General features: G+C 43.7%; 1 pseudogene; it reads left to right on the top strand.

Annotated features, from left to right (window-relative positions):
* Positions 1-18917, top strand: part of LOC123369017 — a 322921-nt pseudogene that overhangs the window by 92432 nt on the left and 211572 nt on the right.

Raw genomic sequence — 18917 nt, 5'->3', positions numbered from 1 at the left:
TTAGATACCTGAAAACTGCTATCATGTCCCCTCTCAGTCTTCTCTTTTCCAAACTAAATAAACCCAATTCTTTCAGCCTTCCTTCATAGGGCATGTTCTCAAGACCTTTAATCATTCTCGTTGCTCTTCTCTGGACCCTCTCCAATTTCTCCACATCCTTCTTGAAATGCGGTGCCCAGAACTGGACACAATACTCCAGTTGAGGCCTAACCAGCGCAGAGTAGAGCAGAAGAATGACTTCTTGTGTCTTGCTCATAACACACCTGTTAATGCATCCCAGAATCACGTTTGCTTTTTTTGCAATAGCATCACACTTTTGACTCATATTTAGCTTGTGGTCCACTATAACCCCTAGATCCCTTTCTGCCGTACTCCTTCCTAGACAGTCTCTTCCCATTCTGTATGTGTGAAACTGATTGATTGTTCCTTCCTAAGTGGAGCACTTTGCATTTGTCTTTATTAAACTTCATCCGGTTTACTTCAGACCATTTCTCCAATTTGTCCAGATCATTTTGAATTATGACCCTGTCCTCCAAAGCAGTTGCAATCCCTCCCAGTTTGGTATCATCTGCAAACTTAGTAAGTGTACTTTCTATGCCAACATCTAAGTCGTTGATGAAGATATTGATCAGAGCCGGTCCCAAAACAGACCCCTGCGGAATCCCACTTGTTATACCTTTCCAGCAGGATTGGGAACCATTAACAACTACTCTCTGAGTACGGTTATCCAGCCAGTTATGCACCCACCTTATAGCAGCCCCATCTAAATTGCATTTGCCTAGTTTATAGATAAGAATATCATGCGAGACGGTATCAAATTCCTTACTAAAGTCTAGGTATACCACATCCACCGCTTCTCCCTTATCCACAAGACTCGTTATCCTATCAAAGAAAGCTATCAGATTGGTTTGACACGATTTGTTCTTTACAAATCCATGCTGGCTATTCCCTATCACCTTACCACCTTCCAAGTGCTTGCAGATGATTTCCTTAATTACTTGCTCCATTATCTTCCCTGGCACAGAAGTTAAACTAACTGGTCTGTAGTTTCCTGGGTTGTTTTGATTTCCCTTTTTATAGATGGGCACTATATTTGCCCTTTTCCAGTCTTCTGGAATCTCTCCCGTCTCCCATGATTTTCCAAAGATAATAGCTAGAGGCTCAGATACCTCCTCTATTAGCTCCTTGAGTATTCTAGGATGCATTTCATCAGGCCCTGGTGACTTGCAGGCATGTAACTTTTCTAAGTGATTTTTAACTTGTTCTTTTTTCATTTTATCTTCTAAACCTACCCCCTTCCCATAAGCATTCACTGTTAGGCATTCCTTCAGACTTCTCAGTGAAGACCGAAACAAAGAAATCATTAAGCATCTCTGCCATTTCCAAGTTTCCTGTTACTGTTTCTCCCTCCTCACTGAGCAGTGGGCCTACCCTGTCCTTGGTCTTCCTCTTGCTTCTAATGGATTGATAAAAAGTTTTCTTGTTTCCCTTTATTCCCGTAGCTAGTTTGAGCTCATTTTGTGCATTTGCCTTTCTAATCTTGCCCCTGCATTCCCATGTTGTTTGCCTATATTCATCCTTTGTAATCTGACCTAGTTTCCATTTTTTATATGACTCCTTTTTATTTTTTAGATCATGCAAGATCTCGTGGTTAAGCCAAGATGGTCTTTTGCCACATTTTCTATCTTTCCTACCCAGCGGAATAGCTTGCTTTTGGGCCCTTAATAGTGTCCCTTTGAAAAACTGCCAACTCTCCTCAGTTGTTTTTCCCCTCAGTCTTGATTCCCATGGGACTTTACCCATCAGCTCTCTGAGCTTACCAAAATCCGCCTTCCTGAAATCCATTTTCTCTATTTTGCTGTACTCCCTTCTACCCTTCCTTAGAATTGCAAACTCTATGTATTCATGATCACTTTCACCCAAGCTGCCTTCTACTTTCAAATTCTCAAAGAGTTCCTCCCTATGTTAAAATCAAGTCTAGAACAGCTTCCCCCCAGTAGCTTTTTCAACCTTCTGAAATAAAAAGTTGTCTGCAATGCAGTCCAAGAACTTATTGGATAGTCTGTGCCCCGCGGTGTTATTTTCCCAACATATATCTGGATAGTTGAAGTCCCCCATCACCACCAAATCTTGGGCTTTGGATGATTTTGTTAGTTGTTTAAAAAAAGCCTCATCCACCTCTTCCACCTGGTTAGGTGGCCTGTAGTAGACTCGTAGCATGACATCACCCTTGTTTTTTACCCCTTTTAGCCTAACCCAGAGACTCTCAACACTTCCGTCTCCTATGTCCATCTCCACCTCAGTGCAAGTGAGTACATTTTTAATATATAAGGCAACACCTCCTCCCTTTTTCCCCGTCTATCCTTTCTGAGCAAGCTGTACCCATCCACACCAACATTCCAATCATGTGTATTATCCCACCAAGTTTCAGTGATGCTAACAATGTCATAGTTGTATTTATTTATTAGCACTTCCAGTTCTTCCTGCTTATTACCCATACTTCTCACATTTGTATATAGGCATCAAGATACTGGTTTGATCTTGCCTCCCAGTTTTGCCCTGACCCTCCTTTCTCTCTGCCATTATAGCCCACGCTCTCTCTTGTTTCTGACCCATCTCCCAGGTCTCCATGTTCCCCACTTACCTGTGGGCTTTGCTCACCTGTCCCCGTCGAACCTAGTTTAAAGCCCTCCTCGCTAGGTTAGCCAGTCTGTGTGCAAATAGGGTCTTTCCCCTCCTCGAAAGGTGAACGCCATCTTTGCCTAGCAGTCTTTCCTTGCATCCTAGCATCCCATGGTCGAGGAAGCCAAAGCCCTCCTGGCGACACCATCTTCGCAGCCAGGCATTCACCTCCATGATGCATCTGTCTCTGCCCGGGCCCCTACCTTTGACAGGAAGAATCAAAGAGAATACCACCTGCGCTCCTTTAGAGGGTATTGCCAGGAGTCACCTCAAGTGGCGAACCCATAGAAATACTACTCAAAGAAGGAGGAAAGTACAGTAACTGGAGTTCTTTCAGATATGTGTCCATATGGGTACTCCACTCCTTTCCTTCTGCTTTGGAGTTTTATCTCCATGGTCTGTGTGGTAGAGAAGGAACTGAGCGTGGTTTCTCCGTCGCAGCCCTATATAACCTTGGTATGGGGCATGAGGCTAGCTAGGTGCATAAGTTTATGTAGGGGATGGTATGATGAGATAGCCTAATTTTGGCAATTCATTTGGCAATTGATCTTTGATTATCAGCAGGTAAGTATGCCCAGTGGTCTGTGAAGGGATGTTAGATGGGATGGGATCTGAGTTACTACAGAGAATTCTTTCCTGGGTGCTGGCTGGTGAGTCTTGCCACATGCTCAGGGTTTAACTGATCGCCATATTTGGGGTCAGGAAGGAATTTTCCTCCAGGGCAGATTGGCAGAGGCCCTGGAGGTTTTTCGCCTTCCTCTGCAGCATGGGGCACGGGTCACTTGCTGGAGGATTCTCTGCAGCTTGAGATCTTCAAACCACAATTTGACGACTTCAGTAACTCAGACATAGGTTAGGGGTTTGTTATTGAAGTGGATGGGTGAGATTCTGTGGCCTGCATTGTGCAGGAGGTCAGACTAGATGATCATAATGGTCCCTTCTGACCTTAAAGTCTATGAGTCTATAAGCAGACCAAATGAGCACTGCTGCCAAAAACCTCTGATAGAAGGTACAGGCATGCCTCAAGTGGCGCACCCAAAGGGACACATCTCTAAAAGCTCCAGTCATTGCACAAGGTGAGTAACCTTTCCCTTTTAACAAATCTTGGGAAACTGCATAAATTCCAAAGGATTGGAGAATTGCCAGTGTAGTTCCAGTATTTAAGAAGGGTAATAGGGATGACCCAGCAAACTATAGACCAGTTAGTCTGATGTTCAATATCAGGTAAAATAATGGAATGGTTAATTCAGAATACTATCAGCAAAGAAATACAGACTAAAAATATAGGTGGGTCTTGTCAAACAAAACTGTGGTCTTTTTCTGACAGGATTACAGGTCTAATGTATAAAGGCGGCAGTTTTGATATAGCACCTTGCCACAGGACTCTTTGTCGCTGTTTTGTTATAGTATGCTTGGATTTCTCCAAGGCATTTGACTTAATGCCATGTGACATTTTAGTTAAAAAACTTGAATTATATGGAATTAACAGGACACACATTAGATGGATTAAAAACTAGTTTAGTGACAGATCTCAAAATTATATCAGTGAGCAGGGTTGCTTCAAATGAGGTTGCCTAGGGATTGGTTCTTGGTTTAATTATATTTAATATTTTTATGAGCAATCTAGATGATATAAAATCTTTGCTGGTAAATTTATGTAGATGTCTCAAAGATTGGTGAGATAGTAAATAATGAGGAAAACAGGTTACGGTTAAAGAATGATCCGAATCACCTTGTTAAATGGTCACAACCCAACAAAATACATTTTAATACAGCCAAATGCAAGGTAATGCATCTGGGAACCAAGAATGCAGATTGTACTTAGAAGATGGGAGACTTTGTCTAGGAAAGAGATGACTCAGAGAAGGATTTAGAGATCATTGTAGATAATCACCTGAACAGGAGCTCTCAGTGCAAAATTGTGGTAAAAAGCTAATGCAATCCTTGAATAATATAAAGGGAATATCAGGTATAAGAGGTGAAGTGATCTTTTCTCTGTACAGAACATTGGTAAGACCACTACTGGAAAACTATGTCCACTTCCAGAAGGATATGGAAATAGGGGAGAGAGTTCAAAGGAGGGCCACAAAAATGATCAAGGGGATGGCAAACAAGCCTTACAATGTGAGGCTTAAAGGGCTCAACTTATTGATGTTACCAGAGAATTGGTTGAGAGATGACTTTTTCACTGGGTATAGATAGTTATACAGGAAAAGATATCTGATGGAGAAGGGCTTCTCAATCTGACAGAGGCTGACAAAGGCATAGCAAGTTCTTCCAGTGATTGCATGTTCTACTTCGGCTATATGCTCACCCTGTGCACCACAGTTGGAAGTTTTTACCTTAGCAGTACCCACTGGGGCAGTGCATGCTCCCTCTGCTGCCTTGTGCTGCTTCATGATAGTATAGAGGACAGAGCCACCCCAGATCCTTCTCAGTTCCTTCTTACTGCCTCTAATTGGTAGTTGGAGTGCTTTGTCTTGCTTCTGAAAGTTTCTCTCCTTACAGGGAATATATTTTCTTTTTCTGTAAAATAGTCAGTGGTTAGTTAGCAGTTTAATATAGGTTTTCTTTGTTATTTTTTTTAAATTTATCAATAGAGTGCTGATGCCCTATACTGGGATATGCCTCAGTCTCCTGGGTTTAAGCTTTGTGCCTGCTGAAAGAAAGCTATGCCATTGAGTAACCATGATTCCACCTGCCTAAAGTGCCTCATTGAGGGTCACATTAGAGACTACTGCCAGACTTGCAAGGGTTTCAGGCCCTGGACAAAAGAGGACAGAAAGGTGAGACTGCACCATATCCTCATGGAAGCCACCATGCATCTGCTTGCTGAACCTTCCCACTTGGGATGCGCACTGAATACTTTGGCATTGGTGAAGAGTTGGACATTGCTTCAGAATGTTGGCTCTGGTCCCCTTCCCCAGTGCCAGAAAGAAGCACAAGTGGTCAGAATCATTCAAGGACCTGAGACTAATCTCCACTAGATATTCGAGGTCTCCAGTACCGTCCACAAGTAAGCACTCAGGAGGACAGGGTATGTCATCCTCAGGAAAGAGTTCTTCCCCAGTACTGATATTTTTGAATCAGGGGTCATTAACTCTGGCATCGGTTCCTGGAGTATTGGGATCAAACTCCATTACAGTACCAACTATTTCCGTGTACCATCATCAGCACCAGGAAAATACTTCTGTACCAACAATACCGGGAGCCTATGCAGCAGCATGACACCAACTTTGCCTCTCAATGCAGACTCCTGATGGTACAAAGAGATAGCTTGGCTGGTACTGGTGCTCCTGCGGCCCTGGTTACAGACTTAGTTTAGGTTTATAATCAGCCTTCACTATTGTGGGGAGCTAAAGTGTCAAGTGTTTAGTGTTTCCTTGACCAATGCAGTCCAGTACTGGTATTTCCAGAGTGATGACCTCAAATCTCGGCACCACCTGGCACAGCACCACTGTCATTGGGCAACACAGAGTCTTCCTTGAAGACTGAGGTAGACTTTTATGCTGAGATAGATTACTACCTTCTCCTTCATGAAGGGAGTTTTGTTACAGGTACCCAACAGATTTCCAGAGACAGCGACCCATGGAGAAGTTGTTGCTGGGGTCCTATGCTTTACCCATGACACTACTGGAACCCATGTGGCATGCCTCCCACTTTCAGATCCTCCTTGGTTCTTCAGCCTTTCAGATATCCTAGCAGATGATTTGCTAACTCACATAAGGGGGTCCAGGAGGTTATCGTCGGTACCAAGCAAAACTCTAAAGGCCTGTAAAGCTTCAGAACCTCCACCAACTACACTGCAGGAGGCTCAACCTCAACTTCCTTTGCACTCATCATCCTCATTGCCTGATGAAACTGTAGCTGCTTGGGATTCCTCCCCTGTGCAAGATGACTACTTGGCTTAGCAAGGTCTTTTAAAGAGAGTAACTACCTCTCTTAATATTCCTGTTGAAAAGGTCCAGGAGAGTTCTTACAGACTCGTGGACGTTCTGGGTTTGGCAGTGCCTTTTAGAGTGGCTATATCTGTCAGTGATGCCACACTAGAGTATACAAACTCCTTGTGGCAAACACCATCTTCTCTGGCTCCAAAAGCTAAGAGAACCAAAAGAAGGTATCATGTTCCTTCTCAAGGCTATGAACATTTTTATAACCATCTTTGGCAGGTTCCTTAGTTATCTTGATGGTGAATTAAAGAGTACATCAGGGTGCTGAATTGAGTACCAATCTCCTGGATATCAGAGTTCCCTTTGTCCCTCCCTTTCCCATATTCATTCTGTTTATGAATCCTCCTTTTCTGGGTTGGGGAGCTCAGCTAGCAAACCTACAAACTCAAGGTTTGTGGTCTTATCATTATTTGACTCTCCATATATATGTGTGGGAGTTGCAGGCTTGTAGCGGGGTGGTCACCCCACTCCGGCCTGATAGGGGTTAAAGCAGCCCTGGAGAGGGCTGTGGCGGAGAAAAGCTGGGCTAATTGGGAAAGCAGCCACAGCTGTAGCCAATGCATTCAGGGCCCAGCTGGCCCTTATAAGAGGGCGGTGGGCCAGAAGGATAGAGAAACACTCTCTTTAGCTTCTTGAGAGAGAAGGACCGGGCTATCTAGGAGCTGAGAAGGGTACCTGAGGTGGAGCAGTGCTGGGAAAGGGCAGATGGAGCTGGGTAGCTCCAGCCTAGTAAAACCACAGGCTGCAGGCCTTGCAAAAAGGCCAAAAAGGTACTGGGGCTGCAGAGGGGCAGCCCAGAGATAGGCAAAGACAGCAGGTCTTAACCCCCGTTGCCGATGATGAGTGGTTTACAGACTGCAGTCTGCGCCAGTGAGTGGGGCTAGATGGTGACTGACAGTAGCCACTGAGGCAAGGTGGGGATATAGGGTTGCGGGTTCCTCTGGGTGGGGAGCCCAGATTGTGGGTTACTGTTGGGGGCAGAACCCTGACGTAGCGGGCACTGGGATCCAAAAGGGACAATGGGGGGCCTGTGGCAGGCGAGACACCGGCCTCCAGAGGGCGCTCCAGGCTGGAACAGCTTATTCCTGAGACAATCAGCAGGAGGCACTGTGCTAGTGAGTCATTGCTCTGCCACAAGTCTGTCCATCTGTTCATTGCCTGTTGGGCTTTTCACCCTCACAGCAAGTTACAGACACTGGGCTACTCTATTCTACTGCGCTACATTGGCGCAACTATGCCACTGTAGTGTGTCGGGTCAAGATGTGCTTTGCTGACAGGAGAGCACTCTCCCGTCAGCATAATTACTCCACCTCAATGAGAAGTAGAAGATGTGTTGGCGAGAGAGCATATCCCACCTACTTAGCGCTGGTGTGGACAGCCCTTAGGTTGATGTAACTTGCGTCACTCAGTGGGGTGGCGTTTTCACCTCTTAGTGATGTAAGTTACATCGACATAGGTGGTAGTGTAGAGAAGTCCTTTACAGGTCCTCATGAACAACACTGAGGCAATGTTCTATAACAACAGGCAGAGAGAGGCCAGATCAGACAGAGTCTATCAAAAGGCGATACGTCTTTGGGAGGTTTGTATCACTGATACAATTCATTTTAAAGCCTCCTATATTCCTGATGTTCAGAATAGCTTGGCAGACCTCCTGAACAGATTGTTTGGGAGAGATCATGAATGGTCTCTGAGTCTGGATAGTGTGAGATTAATTTTTCAACCCCGGATGTGGGAGGGGTCCCTTACATAGACCTCTTTGCTACTTGTCTCTACAAGAAGTGCCATCTTTTTTGTTTGAGAGCAGGTCACAGTAAGGGATCTCTGAACTCTTTCTTACTGTCTTGGAAAGACAAACTGCCATATGTCTATCCTTCCATTACACTCCTTCCAATGACATTTCTCAAGCTCAAGCAGGATAATGCAAGCATGATACTCATAGCACTGGCATGGCCTCACCGCCATCTGCTGAGCCTGTCGGCCAGGTCTCCTTTGACACTACCTTCAGATCTTGACCTGATCTCCCACAGAACCATGGTCGCTTGCTACGTCCCACCACATATGCTGTCTATCTTATGGCCTTGATGTTCTCTGGTTAAAACCTTAGGAGGCCGAATGTTCGAGGACGATGCAAAACATTCTCCTGAACAGCAGAAAGCTACTCGATACACTTACCTGTTGAAATGGGAATGATTCTCCTTCTGGTCAAAGCAGAAAGGTGTTTTGCCAGTGCTTGCTTCTGTCAGTCAGATTCCTAAGGGTCAGTAGCTTATAGATCCATGTTGTGGATCCCATTCCTCCCTGGAACTTAAATCTGGTGCTATCAAGGTTGATAGTCACCAGTTCAAAGGGTAGACCCATCTGTTCTTTCCTGCATTTCTCTATTAAAGTATCATTTTGGTAGTTGTTACCAAGAAGGGTGGCAGAGTTACACAGTCTTTTACAAGGACAAGATATACTTATGTCCACATCCAAAATTCCTGACTAAACTAGTAATGGACTTCCACCTCAGTCAAGCCCATTGTGACACTGCATTCTATATGTTTATGGAAATATGCTTATGAGTGTAAATATGACATAATTGTAATATGCTTTGTGCTAGATATGCCAGGTAACATATCTTTGCAAAGGTTACGATCATCTGAATATATTCATCCTATTTGTAGGTGTCACAGAGTCCCCGGGCGATGCTCTGGAACTGCTCCCCACAAAGCCAGTTAGGACTTTGGGGAGCCTTCTCTCCCATGGAGCAGACCGTCTTCAGGGCAAGAAGCTCACACGGCTTCACCTCCTGGGTCTGACCTTGGAGCATTCAGCATATGCCCCTCCGTGCACTTCCCACAGCGAGTCCACTCAGACGGGGTCCTGGGAAAGCCAGAGGGTCCTGTATGCACCCCCAACTTCGCAGTCAGATGTGACTCTCATCCAGCCAGTAAAACAGAGGTTTATTAGATGACAGGAACTCGGTCTAAAACAGAGCTTGTAAGTACAGAGAACGGGATCCCTCAGCCAGGTCCATTCTGGGGCCCAGTGAGCCAGACAACCCCATCTGCTCTCACTTCCCATCCCCAGCCAGCTCCAAACTGAAACCCCCTTCAGCCCCTCCTTCTCTGCTGAGTTCCTTTCCCGGGCCAGGAGGTCACCTGACCTCTTTGTTCACCTTTAGCTATTCCCTTGCAGGGGGGAAGGGCCTAGCCATTTGTTGCCAGGATACAGAGTGGCGGCCATTTATGCACACTGGAGACTTAAGAAATGCATAGGGGAAACTGAGGCACCCGCCCAGTATTCAGAGGAAACATTAAGAACAGTCCCATTTAGTCACAGTAGGCAAGTCTGAAGTTATGAGTGTTGGCTCTGTGCTTGTATTTGAAGTGTTTGCTGTAGGAAACACATAAGGGAGATTTGGCCAACATATTTTGAAGGGACGATTCAGGTAATTAGGAGTACTTAACTAACAGTGGACTTTGGGAGACGCCAATCCACATCTGAACTTTCCTGGAAATGTTCAAACTAACATGTAAACAATGGAACTCATTTACAAAACTTTTCTTAAACATTACATGAATATATTGTCTCATACTATAGAATTAGAATTTATAATCCCCGTTCCATGATGAGATATCTTTGAGCTATAATGTATCTTAATTAAAACTATCTTTAGATACGTTTTTCTTCAAAACACATTTGATAAAAAAAAAATGATTTAAATAAAAAGAATCAGATTTTTTTTATTTTTATTTTTTAAATTATTGATTTTTATCCACCCTGATCCAAAGTAAGGACAGCCTGCAGAAGGGCACATGCCTCCCTCTGTTGGCTTCTCGCCAACCCACTCCCATCCCACCAGCAACCTGTAGAAGTAAATATTCAATAACTAGCCTGTGTCTTCTGCACTGTGTTTAAATAAGCCACATTCCCCTAATGCGCATAGCCCACCTGGTCTTTATTAACCTTCCCTAAGTTGCCAGAACAAGTATACACACCCTGGATGATAGGTCCATCAATAGCTATTAGCCAGAATGGGCAGGGATGGTATCCCTCGCCTCTGTTTGCCAGAAGCTGGGAATGAGCAACAGGGAATGGATCACGTGATGATTACCTGTTCTGTTCATTACCTCTGGGGCACCTGGCATTGGCCACTGTCGGAAGACAGGATACTGGGCTAGATGGACCTTTGGTCTGACCCAGTATGACCATTCTTATGTCACCCAGCCCTACAACACAGGTCCAGGGATCCTACCCAAATGGAGAAGTCTGTGAAAATGTCTTACCGTCTTGAAGGTCACTGAAGACTGGGAAGAACCTATGGGAGTGGAATTCCAAAATCGAACAAAAAGCAACATTTTATCAGTGTTGACATGGTAATTACAATTTTGACGATAACTTGTTCTCTCCGCCCTCTCCCCCCACCCCCCCGCACAAAGCAGCTGACACATTGTGGCAATCACACACACAAGGGTGCTAACATTGATTTAAATGCCTGTCCAATTTACATAGGAGTAAAAGGAGCTCAAGAGATAACTTATTGAAAGAAATTGCATGCACATCCCACTTGAAGGATAAAAAGGTGAAAGAGTAGAGGGAAGGGTTCCTGAAACATGAAAAAGAGAAGAGAGAAAAGGACAGGGAAATGGTTAGATCCTCATAGGCAGAGTTGCTGGGAATGATGGAGAGGTAAACAACCCTCCTGGAGAACATTGTGGTTCATTGATCAAGGACTGTAACACAGCATATGATTCCCCTTTACTCTGACATCTTCACATTCTGGAACACACCATTCACTGCAACAACACCCAGAAATAGGTTATTTTCTAGACAAAAACTTCAGCCTGTCTCCCGGTCCTTCTTCCTGCAAGGCTTAAAGTCTTGGTGGATCTGGCAGTGGTCCCCCTACATGTGCTTCTTGCAGGCACTTCAGGCCGCTTGAGTGCGGATCGCTCTGAGGCACCAAGGCATGCCTCATCACCAGGAAATGGATAAAAACGCCAATAACTCAGTAAGTTACAAAAACTTTCACTAAAACTACTCGCCACTAACTAACATGTACAAATATGTGAAAGAGAAGATCACTGAGAGAGCTTGCCAAAGAAAGGATGATAGAAGTTACAGCAATCGTCATAGGCAGAAAGAAGGAACTGAGGAGGCGCACGGTCAGCTGGGTGCTTTGTACCAGTGCTATGAGCACACAGCACCAGAGGGTCCTCAAGCTACCCCGATGGGTACCACTGGGAAAAATTTCTGACGACTGTGCTCAGAGTGCAAATACACCTAGAGTGGAATGGACTTGTGCAACACATCTTGAAGAACAACAGTTACAAAAGGTTAGTAACCTTTTTTTCTAGACATTCCATGCTTCAGGACAACAAAGAGAACAGTGGACAATAGGAAACCCCCTTATTTCCCTCACCTGCAAGAAATAGACTCTTCTGCCCCATCCCACCTTCCAAGCTGCAGAGAATAGTTTTGAGCAGCTTGCTTATACACACTTGTGACCTTGAAACCACAAAGTGAACTGCCCACTACACTTTTATATAATTTTTTTAGGTTCTGAATGGGTTTTAAAATTTGCAAATTATTTATTTTTAATAATAATTTTACTGTGAATATGGAGTACATTTTAATTGGTATATTATGTTTATTAAAAGTAAATTGAAAATGTCTTTGCAGTTGTATTTCTGCATCTTGTACAATTAATTATAAAGTTTACCTTCAGTGAACAAATTCATTAAACAGTTCACTAAAATGTCTCACATGAAACTTAATAAGAATTTTGCATGACTGCACATACATAGCAATACTTGTGCAGTAATCTTGATTAACACCTTGTACAAAAGAATATATATTGTTCACAAATGGCCTGTAGCTTCAGAGTTGGAGCACAATGGATTCCTGACTCTGCCCCTCAGCAGTTGCATCATTTCATAGGTTCCTTCCCTCTGGCTGTTCAAAACCTTCTGCAAATCTGCCAATCTCCTCCTTGCCTCCATCAGTAAGTCTCTCTCCCTTTCACAAAAATTGTGCAAAACACAGCAAGTAGCTATAATCGAAGGCAAATACTTTTCATCTATATCCAGCCTTGACATTGGGCTCCTCCGTTTACCTTTCAGTCTTCCAAATGTACATTCCATTATCCTTCTGCAAATACTCAGGGTATAGTTATACAATTCCTTTCTACCATCCAGGAGTCCAGTAAAATGCTTCATAATCCAGGAAAGTAGGAATAACCTTGGTCTCCCAGAATTACTGTAGGAATCATAACACTTTTATTGTCCATAGATACCATGAGAGCAGAAGTTCAATTTATCATTACAGAAAACAGTCCAGAGTTTCTAAAGATCCTGGCATCATGGACCTTTCCAGACCACCCCATATTAATGTTTGTGAACATGGTGATTAACCAAGACCTGCAGCACCAGGGAGAAATACGTTGTTCTTCTGATGACCTCAGAGGCCTGGGGGGTCAGGGTAGGCAAGGAATAGGTATTTGGATCCCATCAGTGACCCCAACTGTGCATAACCATTAATAACCTCCTGTGCATTGCCCTGCTTTATTACCCAGGGGACAGCACCTTCTTGGAAGCAGCATATGTCTCCATGACAACAGTCTCGACAATTGATCTACTAACACCAGACTGGTTAGCTACTGATTGCTAGCAATCAAGTGTGGTAAGCTTCCAGATGGCAATGAACATAAGAACGGCCATACCGGGTCAGACCAATGGTCCACCTAGCCCAGTATCTGTCTACTGACAGTGGCCAATGCCAGGTGCCCCAGAGGGAGTGAACCTAACAGGCAATGATCAAGTGATCTCTCTCCTGCCATCCATCTCCATCCTCTGAGGAACAGAGGCTAGGGACACCATTTTTTACCCATCCTGGCTAATAGCCATTTATGGACTTAGCCACCATGAATTTATCCAGTTCCCTTTTAAATATTGTTATAGTCCTAGCCTTCACAACCTCCTCAGGTAAGGAGTTCCACAAGTTGACTGTGCACTGCGTGAAGAAGAAGTTCTTTTTATTTGTTTTAAACCTGCTGCCTATTAATTTCATTTGGTGACCCCTAGTTCTTGTATTATGGGAATAAGTAAATAACTTTTCCTTATCCACTTTCTCAACATCACTCATGATTTTATATACCTCTATCATATCCCCCCTTAGTCTCTTCTTTTCCAAGCTGAAAAGTCCTAGCCTCTTTAATCTTTCCTCGTATGGGACCCTCTCCAAACCCCTAATCATTTTAGTTGCCCTTTTCTGAACCTTTTCTAGTGCTAGAATATCTTTTTTGAAGTGAGGAGACCACATCTGTACACAGTATTCGAGATGTGGGCGTACCATGGATTTATATAAGGGCAATAATATATTCTCAGTCTTATTCTCTATCCCCTTTTTAATGATTCCTAACATCCTGTTTGCTTTTTTGACCGCCTCTGCACACTGCGTGGACATCTTCAGAGAACTATCCACGATGACTCCAAGATCTTTTTCCTGACTCGTTGTAGCTAAATTAGCCCCCAACATATTGTATGTATAGTTGGGGTTATTTTTTCCAATGTGCATTACTTTACATTTATCCACATTAAATTTCATTTGCCATTTTGTTGCCCAATCACTTAGTTTTGTGAGATCTTTTTGAAGTTCTTCACAATCTGCTTTGGTCTTAACTATCTTGAGTAGTTTAGTATCATCTACAAACTTTGCCACCTCACTGTTTACCCCTTTCTCCAGATCATTTATGAATAAATTGAATAGGATTGGTCCTAGGACTGACCTTTGGGGAACACCACTAGTTACCCTTCTCCATTCTGAGAATTTACCATTAATTCCTACCCTTTGTTCCCCGTCTTTTAACCAGTTCTCAGTCCATGAAAGGACCTTTCCTTTTATCCCATGACAGCTTAATTTACGTAAAAGCCTTTGGTGAGGGACCTTGTCAAAGGCTTTCTGGAAATCTAAGTGCACTATGTCCACTGCATCCCCCTTGTCCACATGTTTGTTGACCCCGTCAAAGAACTCTAATAGATTAATAAGACACGATTTCCCTTTACAGAAACCATGTTGACTATTGCTCAACAGTTTATGTTTTTCTATGTGTCTGACAATTTTATTTTTAACTGTTGTTTCGACTAATGTGCCCTGTACCGACGTTAGACTTAGCGGTCTGTAATTGCCAGGATCACCTCTAGAGCCCTTTTTAAATATTGGTGTTACATTACTTAACTTCCAGTCATTGGGTTCCGAAGCTGATTTAAAGGACAGGTTACAAACCTTAGTTAATAGTTCCCGCAACTTGACATTTGAGTTCTTTCAGAACACTTGGGTGAATGCCATCTGGTTCCGGTGACTTGTTAATGTTCAGTTTATCAATTAATTCCAAAACCTCCTCTAGTGACACTTCAATCTGTGACAGTTCCTCAGATTTGTCACCTACAAAAGCCAGCTCAGGTTTGGGAATCTCCCTAACATCCTCAGCCGTGAAGACTGAAGCAAAGAATCCATTTAGTTTCTCCGCAATGACTTTATCATCTTTAAGCGCTCCTTTTGTATTTCGATCATCAAGGGGCCCCACTGGTTGTTTAGCAGGCTTCCTTAAAAAACATTTTGTTTTTATCTTTGGAGTTTTTGGCTAGCCATTCTTCAAACTCCTCTTTGGCTTTTCTTATTACACTCTTGCACTTAAGTTGGCAGTTTCTGTGCTCCTTTCTATTTGGCTCACTAGGATTTGACTTCCACTTTTTAAAGGAAGTCTTTTTATCTCTCACTGCTTCTTTTACATGGTTGTTAAGCCATGGTGGCTCTTTTTTAGTTCTTTTACTGTGTTTCTTAATTTGAGGTATACATTGAAGTTGGGCCTCTATTATGGTGTCTTTAAAAAGGGCCCATGCAACTTGCAGGGATTTCACTTTAGTCACTGTACCTTTTAACTTTTGTTTAACTAACCCTCTCATTTTTGTATAGTTCCCCCTTTTGAAATTAAATGCCACAGTGTTGGACTGTTGAGGTGTTCTTCCCACCACAGGGATGTTGAATGCTATTGTATTATGGTCACTATTTCCAAGCGGTCCTGCTATAGTTACCTCTTGGACCAGCTCCTACGCTCCACTCAGGATTAAATCTAGAGTTGCCTCTCCCCTTGTGGGTTCCCGTACCAGCTGCTCCATGAAGCAGTCATTTAAAGTATCGAGAAATTTTATCTCTGCATTTTGTCCTGAAGTGAAATGTTCCCAGTCAATATGGGGATAATTGAAATCCCTCACTATTATTGGGTTCTTAATTTTGGTAGCCTCTCTAATTTCCCTTAGCATTTCATCATCACTATTACTGTCCTGGTCAGGTAGTCGATAATAGATCCCTAATGTTATATTTTTATTAGAGCATGAAATTTCTATCCATAGAGATTCTATGGAACATGTGGATTTGCTTAAGATTTTTACTTCATTTGAATCTACATTTTCTTTCACATATAGTGCGACTCCTCCCCCTGCACGACCTGTTCTGTCCTTCCGATATATTTTGTACCCTGGAATGATTGTGTCCCATTGATTGCTCTCAGTCCACCAGGTTTCTGTGATGCCTATTATATCAATATCCTCCTTTATCACAAGGCACTCTAGTTCACCCATCTTATTATTTAGACTTCTAGCATTTGCGTACAAACACTTTAAAAACTTGTCCCTGTTTATTTGTCTGCCCTTTTCTGATGTGCCAGATTCTTTTTTATGTGACTGTTTATCATCTGATCCGGCCCTTACATTATACTTTTCAGTCCTCTGCTCCTGACTATAACCTGGAGATTCTCTATCATCAGACGGTCCCCTAAGAGAAGTCTGTGTCCGATCCACATGCTCCTCTGCAGCAGTCGGCTTTCCCCCATCTCCTAGTTTAAAAACTGCTCTACAACCTTTTTAATGTTTAGTGCTAGCAGTCTGGTTCCACTTTGGTTTAGGTGGAGCCCATCTCTCCTGTATAGGCTCCCCCTATCCCAGAAGTTTCTCCAGTTCCTAATGAACATAAACCCCTCCTCTCTACACCATTGTCTCATCCACGCATTGAGACTCTGAAGCTCTGCCTGCCTACCTGGCCCTGCGCGTGGAACTGGGAGCATTTCTGAGAATGCCACCATAGAGGTCCTGGATTTCAGTCTCTTCCCTAGCAGCCTAAATTTGGCTTCCAGGACATCTCTCCTACCCTTCCCTATGTCATTGGTACCTACATGTACGATGACTGGCTCCTCCCCAGCACTACACATAAGTCTGTCTAGATGCCCCGAGAGATCTGCAACCTTCGCACCAGGCAGGCAAGTCACCATACGGTTCTCCCGGTCATCACAAACCCAGCTATCTACGTTTCTAATGATCGAATCTCCCATTACTAACACCTGCCTTTTCCTAGAAACTGGAGTTCCCTCCCCCAGAGAGGCAACCTCAGTGCGAGAGGCAACCCCAGCACCATCTGAAAGGAGGGTCCCAACTATGGGAAGGTTTCCCTCTGCTCCCATTGACTGCTCTGCTTCTCTGGGCCTTTCTTCCTCCTCAATAGCACAGGGGCTGTCTGAGCGGAGGTGGGACAATTCTACAGTGTCCCGGAAAGCCTCATCAACATACCTCTCTGCCTCTCTTAGCTCCTCCAGTTCCGCCACCCTGGTCTCCAAAGTTCGTACATGGTCTCTGAGGGCCAGGAGCTTCTTGCACCGACTGCACACATACGCCACCCGCCCACAGGGCAGGTAATCATACATGCTACACTCAGTGCAATAAATTGGATAGCCCCCACTCTGCTGTGGGCTTCTGCCTGCATTGTCTCCTAGTTAATGGAAGGGTGGTTTAAAGAAAGAGGTTTTGAAATGTGGTTTGAATTATAGGTTTTAAGGGGACTACAGGGGAACAGATAGGACCGACAAGGGACTCTCGCTCCCTTCCCACTCCCCTTCCAAACTCCCTTGCGAAACTCCCTGTTAGCAGCCCCTGTTCGCAAAGCTGACTTTATCAGTCACATGCTTTTCCACAGTGAGGAGAGCTTGCATGTGCTGCTCTACCACTAGAGCTCTAGGGCAAGCTTTACACAGATCTCCAGGAATGTGGCTTTTGACATCCTGAAAGTGCTGTCACTGCTGCTGGCCATCGTAGACCTGCAGCACTATCTTGTCCCATTAGTCAGTACTATGTGTCTGAGCCTAAAAGTGTTGGTTCAATGAGTGAAGTTGTGTCAGTGTTAGTCTTTAAGGTGCCACAAGTACTCCTGTTCTTTTTGCAGATACAGACTAACACGGCTGCTACTCTGAAACCTGAAAAATCTAAGAGACTCATCTGCTTGATTTCAGTCTCCTCCTCCTCAGGTGACCTTAGCACTCTGATTCTGAAACGATTGCACTATTTTACATATGCTTGTGGCATCCTGTTTGTATCATCTCCTTGAGGATAGTAGCATGTACCATGTTTCTTCCCTGCTGCTTGACAGTGCTTTGAAAATGTCACTGGCTCACCAAGGCCATGTGGATGTTGGGATGAAAGGAGAGGAATCATGGGAAGGTTTTAATTTGACTCCAAATACCCTAATTCTATGTCCTTCTGGTAGGTATCCCACAATATGTGGTGAAAAAACTCCCAGAATGCCCACAGCACAGTGGTGAAGCAATGCACCATTGGATGTCTGCCAGGAATACTAAACTTTTATTTCAAAACATTGCTGTGCTAAGTGATACAAGGCAAAAGGATCACAATGTGCTGTGTATGTACTGCTCACACAACAGTTGTTGTGAAGGCACTTAAACCAAAGCCATAGCAAGTTTCAAGTGTAGACGTCCTCTCAGGAAGGTGGTTGTGGAATAAAAGACAGGAAAAGTGAAAAACAGAACTGTAGAAAAGATGAGGTTCTATAAAAATCTCTAACGCTCACAGTATTACAATACAGTACCAAACACTATCTGAAAGAGTCCTCAGTTAACTAATGAGAAAGAGACCTTAAAAAGAGGGAAATGGATTGCTCAGAATAGCACAATAAATATTCATGTAAAAGACCCTATGGAAAAGAACAGCCCAATAGTACTATTCAGTTGCCGTTGGAAACAAATGGGTCTGCAGAGTAGAGGAGCTGGTGAGAGCAGCATTCAGCTGCTGTTACAAGGTGGAATATCTGGTTTTTGGCAATGGTCTGAGCATATGGCTTCTTAGATTAAGACTTTTACCCTGCTCCCAGCAACTTTACAGAAATGGCCTTCCAGCCAGTCAGTCACCCAATAGTCTCAGTCAGGGATTCTCTTTAACATCTGACAACCTAAATGTATTCACT

Source organism: Mauremys mutica, chromosome 4, assembly GCF_020497125.1.
Source record: "Mauremys mutica isolate MM-2020 ecotype Southern chromosome 4, ASM2049712v1, whole genome shotgun sequence".
Lineage (NCBI taxonomy): Eukaryota > Metazoa > Chordata > Testudines > Geoemydidae > Mauremys > Mauremys mutica.
The sequence above is the reverse complement of the archived record's forward strand: the minus strand, read 5'-3'. Positions and strand labels throughout refer to the sequence as shown.